At 33.4% G+C, this 8,986-nt stretch overlaps 1 long non-coding RNA gene across 1 annotated transcript in view; it reads right to left on the reverse strand.

Annotated features, from left to right (window-relative positions):
* Positions 1–619, reverse strand: part of LOC111704510 (uncharacterized) — a 1,208-nt gene extending 589 nt beyond the window's left edge. Inside the window, exon 1 of the long non-coding RNA XR_002765843.1 lies at positions 522–619. This is a non-coding gene — a long non-coding RNA (uncharacterized LOC111704510). The remainder of the gene's footprint in view (positions 1–521) is intronic.
* Between the last annotated feature and the right edge of the window lie 8,367 nt (positions 620–8,986).

An 8,986-nucleotide genomic window follows, 5' to 3' on the forward strand; every position in this document is an offset into this window, starting at 1 on the left:
CCCCCCCCCCCCCCGGATATTGGGCAATAGGGATGTATGCGCGGCGTGCAGTTTTTGGTTTTATTCACAGAATTGGGAAAAAAAAGATGAAAAATCGCCAAAAACTTGCCCTTTGATGCCCTGAATAGTAAATCAAGTTTCAGCAAATAAATTACCATAAAAAATTTAAATCTGTAGAACAAATTTATACTAAAACCAAAGAAATATTTCTGCGGATCCGGCGGTAAAACAGTGATTTTATCAGGGACTGACGATATAATTTAATATGACTGTCTTATTCCCGGTTCACAACGGTACACGGCACAACCTTTAACTGAACAATAATATATAAGATTAAGATATCCTTTTTTTTCCACATTAAAATGTGTAACATTATGAACATTTCCTACATTGTTATTATAACAGAAATCCGCAGCTTATCTTGTAGAAAAATCACAAAGCACTGAAGGTTACAATACACTCTTAAAATGGAGGATCAATTGAAATGACGTGTACAGTCCCTTTAATGATAAAACATTTACCTGTTAGTTATTAGCATAGTTGTATCAACAAATCTATCCACACAGTTACTTAAACAGCTTTCTTCCCGACCTACAATTTACCATTTTTATTCAATATTATTAATTTATTAAATATGGTTTTTTAGCTTGACAATCAGTGCTTACGATCCGGATCCAATATGTTGGATGCCTGGATCAGGATCCGGATCTAATATTTTGGATGCTTGGATCCGGATCCGCAAAAATATGCGATCCGGATCCAAGGGAAAAAGTATCAACCAAAACCAAACATTTTGCCCTCGAAACACAAATCAAAATTGTTAATCTAAACTAGATTAACAAAAATCTCCATATTTCTAACGACCAAATTTGAGCCATGTCCCGTNAACAAAAAAAAGTATTAAAGAGAAAAGACGAAAAAATTAAGTTTACCGAGTCAAATCAAAATTTTTGTTAAATATGCTTTCACACTTTGCGAATTTCCCTAGTTATATTTATTCTTCTCTTTGTTAGAATAATTTTTCAGTGCTTAATTTTGATGCAGATCTGGATCCGGATCCTGGATATGCACTGGAAAAAAATGAATCCAAGTCATGGACATTTCTATAAGATTTACTGATTTTTTAACAGAAGAATTGTTAAATTATTTTCTTATTTTATGCTAAAACTTAATAAACCATTCAAAGATAAGGAAATTTTAGATAATCTGCTTTTTTCAGATTTGGATTTATAGAGCAAAGATTTGCAGTTTTGATTGATATTTTGACCCTTGGATCCGAATCCGTAGTTAGGAAGCCAATATGTTACGGATCCTAAGCACTGCAGGGAGAACATTGAAAAAATGAAAACCTCAGTATTTTCTAAAAAGGCTAAAGAATTGCGCTCCGTATTAATATTTTTAAAGAGATTTACTGAACTTTGAAGAAAAGTAGAATGTTTGATTTTTTCGCTTAATTTTCTGAACCATTTAGTGATAAGGAAATTTTGAAATATACTTTAGATCCAGCTCAGTAGATCCCTAAAGTAGGACGGTTTAACTTTATATATAGCTCTGTAGATACTCTTCAAACCTACAGAATGGCCAATATATTTTTTAAACCTAAATTAGAACGCCCAATTTTAACAGTACAACAAATCAGAGTTTGGAATAAGGAATAAATAGTTGTTTTTAAATAATAATTTCGCCAGCTTTGCTCCGGATTAGGATCCAGGAAGCAGATCCAACGGTTCTGGATCCTAACCACTGGAAGAAGGGCTGATTTAAGGGGTGTACTGTTAGAAATTATATTTCATGTTCCTTTATCAATATATAAGAACCCTTAAACCCTTAAATCTCTAAAACTGTGGCAGCTTTTAAAAAGATCAAGACCATTAATTGATTAATTGATTGAAACCTTGATCTAAGAAGTTAAGCAGATATCTTCATTTTACTCTATAAACCTAGATTTAAGAAATGGTGTAGATATCTTCATTTTACTCTTTAAACCCTAGATCTAAGAGACATTGATAAAGATATCTTTATTTTACTCTTCAAACCTAGATCTAGGAAACAATGATGTAGATTTCTATCTCTTATTCTTTAAACCTAGATCTAGGAAACAATGAAACTCTGTAATTATTTTATATGTCTCAAATGAATCCTAAAAAATGTCTCTACAATACTGCAATCTCAGTTCAACCACCATACATTGCCGTTCACTCCCTTTAAACCTTGAGTTAATCAGGGGTGTATATTATTTTAGAAGTATATTTTGAATGATCTAATCTCATTTACCCTAAAAATCTTTTTTTTTATTGAAAAAATGAATGATTTTTCATAATTTTTAAGAAAATATACACCCCTTAAGAAACAAGGGTAAAGATATTTAACTTTTTTCCTTTAAACCTGAATCTAAGACACCATGGTAATTTAAAATATATTCATCTTGAAAAATAATTCATTTCTGCCAAGAACCAAAAATGATAAATCTTTTATGGCTCATGGCTCAAATTAAAGTGCCCAGTGTTACTGAAGATACTCATAGTAACTTCCGCCGTTAACCCAAGCTTGGTCTTAAATTATGATTGTTGAAGTGCCTGAAGTTGCCCGTGGAATTTCAAACAATTTAAAATATGGGTTCCTTTAAAAAAAATCAGCCAATTTGGTTTAGCCGTTTGGCCAGCTGTAACGTACATGTAAATGAGCGAAGAGCTCTATTATATAGATTTATGGCAATCATTAAATAAGAATTTGGAAGAACAAAATGGGTTGGACTTCAAACCTGCATAATTTTACAATAACTTCAGGCACTGAAAACTTAAAATTCTATTTATTAACCCAGATCACCGATAAAAGCCATCTTTAACACTTAAAATAATAAAAATGAAAATAAAATGAATTATATAATTTTAACGTAGTGGAGGAGGGGGGGAATAAGATTTTGGGGAAGAAAATATGATTTTACCCAAAAATATCCCCCTGTCTTATAATCTTAATAAAAGGATAATATGTAACCTGAGACATAAACTGTAGTTTCTGTTGCTCCATAGCAACAACTTGCTGAAGATCTCCTCCTCCCCCTCCACCACCCAGGCCTAGTTTGTACAATGAGAATTAAAAAAATAAGGGTTAATAACTATGATTTATAATTCTCTGGGGAAATAATAAAAAATTTGACATCAAACAGCAAATCTTTTAAACCGTCTTGAAAATTCAAAAATAGCTGTAAAAAAATACGATCTAATTCCTAACATGCCCTGTTTTAATTGATAACAGTTGGAACATCCGGACTGAAAACAGGATCCCAATACTGGATTCAGAACAAGAAACCATGATTTGATACTTCACAGGACTTATTTTCATTCAAATTATATTCAGACCTCCGGAGGTCATTGATATTTGGGGCTTAAATACCTTCAGGATCATCTATGGTCAAAAAAGGGGCCTCGGAATGAAATTATAACACCAAAAATCTATGATTTGATACCTCACATGACCTACTTAAATTGATTTTATATTTTGACCGGAGGTCAAAATTAGAATAAAAGTTATAATGAAATATTTTCCGAAAAGCTCTTGATATGATTTTATTTTTTTGTTGGAAAATACTACTTAGGTATGTGGAATATGAAATATATTGACAGATTAGGTTGACATTTCTTTATACCTATCCCTGCTTGAGGGCAACTATGTAAAACGCAACAAAAAAAAGTATTAAAGAGAAAAGACGAAAAAATTAAGTTTAATAGGTCCAAATTTGACCGAAAATCACAGTTTTCTGAGATTAGGACCGTAAAATCCGCGTGAACCAGGACCTAGGTTGATTTTTCTAAATTTTAAACTAAGTTAACTATCTGCAATGGAATACTAATACCTAGAGAGCTAGGACTTGAGGAGGTATCAGGGCTGGTATCGAACTCATTACTCGAATATGATGATGAAGATCTTAGTTTACTTCCATATTCTCCTAAATATAATATAATATAAGGGGTGTGTAGTTTTCAGAAATGATTTTTGATGATTTGAGGGGGAAAAATAAAAAAATGGGACACTAAAAGACGAGTTTATTCATTCTTTTTGTTACCATATACCCAGAAATTCGTTTATTTTCCCCATTGTGAATTGTGAATGTCATCTATATAAGTTGTAATCTCTGTTTGTTTGTTTGGATGTCCGATCATAACTCAGTAACCCCTTGACAGGTTTGCATTAAATTTTGATATGGGAACTCGGGAAATCCTGGAAATGTTCTAAGCTTGGTTTGAGATTCTAAGTTGAGTGGGTCGATTTTTATAGAACTAAATTGTAATTTACGACCAACGGCGCGAGTAACTATGAGTAGTTAGTACCCTAGACCAGTGCTTAAGATCCATTTAATTTTGATGCGGATCCGGATCTGGATCCTGGTTCTGCACTGGAAAAAAAATTTCTTTAAGATTTACTGAATTTTTGTAACAAAAATAATTTCCAAATTGTTTGTTTTATTTTTTTCGCATATTTTTATCCCAGAACTTTATGAACCATGACATTTTTATAATTTCTCTTTTATTTCAAAAGTTCAGATTTAGGTTTTAGGAGTAACAAGTTTTTTTTGCAAATTTTGGTTGATATTTTACCACTTGGATCCGGATCCTAAGCACTTCCTTCATGCTAGGTTCTCACGCTAGTTAATAATAATTATTTAATCATTTTATTTAAAATTAGAACCTGTTGAGTATTTTGACATATCTATAGTTGCGGAGGTATTAGTCTCAGGTTCACCACCAAACCAACCCATTTCTTTATCTGAAAATAATAAACTTTGTAATTTACTAATCTTAATGATTGATTGACATTTCTTTCTATATGCATCTAAAGGCGGGAATCTTAAATGATTCATCACTGTTTGGGGTCTGTCCTAAAGAACGCTTTTTGGACCCCCCCCCCCCCCCAAAAAAAAAAAAAATCAATTTTATTACATGACCTCAACGATATAAATATTTATTTTGTATTTTTTCAGAGTTAGGTCCAGACAGAGCTAAACTCAGGGGCCGAGCGCTGCGCCCTTATGTCCAACTTGGGTCCATCCTAGAGAACGATTTTTGGACCCCCTCCTATCAGTTTTGTTCATGACCTAGATCTCACCTATTTTCAACAGAAAGATGTTGATTTTATATTATTTCAGGGCTAGGTTATATTAGGACAATTTCTGGGCCGAGCGCTGCGGCTAGGGGGCCGAGCGCTACGGCCAGGACAGACTTTTAATTTCATCAATTTTCAACAAAATTAGTATATATTTATGGTTAGGTTGGGCTAAGACACTTTCTAGGCCGAGCGCTGCGGCTAGGACAAGCTAGGTGGCCAAGCGATGTGCCTAGGACAGGCTAGGGGGCCGAGCGCTACGGCCAGGACAGACTTAATTTCATCAATTTTCAACAAAATTAGTATTTATTTATGGTTAGGTTGGGCTAAGACACTTTCTAGGCCGAGCGCTGCGGCTAGGACAAGCTAGGTGGCCAAGCGATGCGCCTAGGACAGGCTAGGGGGCCGAGCGCCGCGGCTAGAACAGTCTAGGATGCCGGGCGCTGCGGACACATGACCAATAATATCCATGTGATACATATCAGACCAATGTACAAAATTACCCAGCGCTAGCCGGGTACTGCCGCAGCGCTCGGTCCAAAAACTAAGTCATAATCTGACCTAATTCTGAGAAAAATCACAATTCATGCACATTTATTTTAATTAAAATAGGGAGGGTGTAAAAATCTTTCTTTAAGATTATCAATATGATTTACAAGATGCGTGTATAAAATATCAAATTAAATAGAGAAAAATTCAAGAAATACATGATTCGACGGGTCTGTATTCAACATCGAACAGATATTTTTTTAACGTAACGCTTCATATTTCGCCGAAAATTAGCCAAATCTAAAAATTAAATACATATAACATAATTTAAACAAATAAAAATTAACGAAATTGAGAATTAAAATTAAAATGTCAGATGCGAGAATACCGCGTTCATTAGATCGGAACTCGGAAGCGCTTCTTCAATTGGAGCTGTATCGATTGAACTATTGATTGATCAGACAAACGTATATTCATACGTTCATTTGGAATATACTGCCAAATTACTAAATTTGGTCCCAGTAGTCTGAAACTTTGGAATTCATTTTTGTAAGATTCGACAAGGGCATACTGGAGATTTAGCCTAATGGGGGGGGGGGGGTGGGAAATTTTGGTGAATTTTTTTATTACCTGCAGAATAATGTTTGAGCGGAGCGGCAAAAAACAACAATAAGATTGAAGGGGAAAGTTTTTTTAGGAATATCCACCCCTGATATCAACAAAACTATGTTTTAAACCAGCAAAGCCTATAAATGCAAAATATATTCTTTACATTTTATGATAAAAACTAATTAATCAATATTTTTTTTAAAAGATAGGGGGTTTAAGGGGAGGGCACAGCGTCTTCTAGGGGTTGCACACATTTTTTTGGCTCTCTCACGCACAGAAATAGTCACCCCTCCCCCACCATAAGCTAAATCTCTCGTACGCCCCTGTTTCTCCTCAAAATATCCAACTGTGCTCGGCCCCTGTTCCCAACTCTGTACACTTTAATTAATAATTAGCAATAATTTCCTTTTTCCATGGAATTAAAATAATACCCAGAGAAAAAATTGTAAATAAGATTATAAGGTCTAATGAAAGAATTTAATAAATTATCATAAAATAGACTAGTAGACTACTTACGCCCCCGAAATTCGAGACTTTTAAATAAAATAAACTAAATCCACCAGATAAATTCTAGTATCATCCACATAATCCATTCTAGTATCATCAACCTGATCAATTATAGTGTAATCAACCAGATCAGTTTTAGTACCATCAACCTGATCAATTCTAGTATCATTATCCTGATCAATTCTAGTATTCCACCTGATCAATTCTAGTACCATCAACCTGATCAATTCTAGTATCATTATCCTGGTCAATTCTAGTATTCCACCTGATCAATTCTCGTATCATCAACCTGATCAAATCTACTATCATCAACCTGATCAATTCTAGTATCATCAACCTGATCAATTCTAGTATCATTAACCTGATCAATTCTAGTATTCCATCTGATCAATTCTTGTATCATCAACCTGATCAATTCTAATATCATCAACCTCATCAATTCTGGTATCATCAACCTGTATCAATTCTAGAATCGTATCATGCACCACATCAATTCTTGTATCATCAACCTGATCAATTTTAAACCAATTCTAGTGCCATCAACCTGATCAATTCTAGTTTTATTACCCTGATCAATTCTAGTATTCCACCTGATCAATTCTCGTATCATCAACCTGATCAAATCTAGTATCATAAACCTGATCAATTCTAGTATCATCAACCTGATCAAATCTAGTATCATCAACCTGATCAATTCTAGTATCACCAAGCTGATCATCCTAGTATCATTAACCTGATCAATTCTAGTATATCATCTGATCAATTCTCGTATCATCAACCTGATCAATTCTAATATTATCAACCTGATCAATTCTAGTATCGTATCATCCACCAGATCAATTCTAGTATCATCAACCTGATCAATCCTAGTATCTAACCTAAGCAATTCTAGTGCCATCAACCTGATCAATTCTAGTATCATTACCCTGATCAATTCTAGTATTCCACCTGATCAATTCTCGTATCATCAACCTGATCAAATCTAGTATCTATTAACCTGATCAATTCTAGTATTCCATCTGATCAATTCTAATATCATCAACCTGATCAATTCTAGTATCGTATCATCCACCAGATCAATTCTAGTACCATCAACCTGATCAATTCTAGTATTCCATCTGATCAATTCTAGTATCAATTTAAACAATTCTAGTGCCATCAACCTGATCAATTCTAGTATCATCAACCTGATCAATTCTAGTATCATCAACCTGATCAATTCTAGTATCATCAACCTAATCAACTCTAGCATAATCAACCTGATCAATTCTAGTTATATCATAAACCTATTTTAGTAACCATTAACTTGATCAATTTCAGTATTTAATTTGAAAATTTGAAATTATTATATAAAAAGTAACGAAAATAATATTTTTTTAGGTATAAAATTCAATATAAAACAAAATTATATAATTTTCATGTATTAAAAAAATTTAGGTATACTGAGCTGAAAACTTCAGAATGAGATATCCTTAATCCCGATTACTTAATCTGAGTATCCAAAGGAAACACTATTGATTTTCTTCTTAAACCGTTCTTTCTTGGATATAGTAGAGAATAATCAAAAACCGGTTTTTCTAAATTAGAGTTCCTCCCATTTCTGTATATAATCTTAAATGGCTCGCAAATTTCAAATTTATCAGCTTCATATACACGACTCTGATTGGTTGAATTTTATACACTTTTCAGGGATATACAAGTACAAGATTAGGTTAGTCTCGATATTTTGAAGAAAAAAAAAGAGAATCAAGCATTAATCTCGATATCCACCATTCTAAAGTTTTCAGCTCTGTAGCCAAATCACTATCTGTTAAAGGGACTGAAAGCGTAAGAAGTTCCTATGAGAAAGTATTTATGAGAAAGAAATGATTAAGATGAATTACAAGGCTATCCACGAAGGTAAAGACTTGATTGATTCAGGGAATTAATTCAGTCTTTGTTCTTAAATTCATGATACCCTGCAGCTTAACACTTGTTTCCATCTTTCACAATCATTTAATTTATATTCAAAAAATTGTTATCGGGTCGAGTAGTCCAAATTCAGCTTTTACTAATAGATTGTCATATTTTAACAGTTTCATGTATATTTTTATTTAAGTCTCATGGTAACCCTGTTTATGGGGTTACGGTGATCGTTAAATACTAGCTCTTTCTTTTTTTGTTTCAACCAAGAATATCTCCATCATTAAACTGTTTTTGAATTGGCCAATGTCACTCTATGCTTACATAATAAACCTCTGGATTAAATACCTTTCTAAGGTTCCACATCTATACACAAATG

This window comes from Eurytemora carolleeae, unplaced genomic scaffold (genome assembly GCF_000591075.1).
Source record: "Eurytemora carolleeae unplaced genomic scaffold, Eaff_2.0 scaffold146, whole genome shotgun sequence".
Classification (NCBI taxonomy): domain Eukaryota; kingdom Metazoa; phylum Arthropoda; class Copepoda; order Calanoida; family Temoridae; genus Eurytemora; species Eurytemora carolleeae.